The following is a 714-nucleotide window of genomic DNA, read 5'->3' on the forward strand; positions in this document are numbered from 1 at the left end:
GTAAGTTCGTTGAAAAGTTCAGTTCAAAAGATTAGACTCAAAAGATTTGATCCAAAAGATTCAGTTCAGGAGTCCAAAAAATAATAGAATTGATAGAATCGTGGAGAAATGATTCTATTCAATCGTTCCAAATAACAAAAACAGATCCGTCAGAGCAGAAACGAAAATGCTCTTGAAAAGTCTCTCAAAACACAGCTCAGTTCGGTTTATGAAACCTAGTAGGCAATCAGAACTTTCCTACCCGTTTCCTCGGGTGATGCTTGGAACTTAACTCTCACAACAATCAGTGTTCATCTCGCTGGGAAGGCTCGCTATCTTACATCAAGCTGAATTAAACGTAGTTCCGACGTAGGACAAAAAAACCTGACCAAATCCAAAGAAAATAAAAAATATGAAGACCTCTGTTTTAATCCTCTGACGTTATTTTAACTTTTCCAAAGTTACGCTGCTGCTTGTCTCTCACCAGCCTCGAAGAGAAAAGAAAATGGCTACTCCCATCCAGCGACTAGCGTGGTGGGGCGGGACTTCAATTTAGACTTCATGTAATTGGACAATCATTAAAATGTCAATCATTACACTGAAATGCTTTTCACTTAATTATACAATTTTTCTTATATTATTTTACTAATTTCTGGTTAGTTTACTGTTTTAACAGACTCTTTAACTATTTTCTTTTTATAATTCATTTTCTAAATTATACAGGGTTACATGTAA

This window comes from Onychostoma macrolepis, chromosome 01 (assembly GCF_012432095.1).
Source record: "Onychostoma macrolepis isolate SWU-2019 chromosome 01, ASM1243209v1, whole genome shotgun sequence".
Taxonomy (NCBI): Eukaryota; Metazoa; Chordata; class Actinopteri; order Cypriniformes; family Cyprinidae; genus Onychostoma; species Onychostoma macrolepis.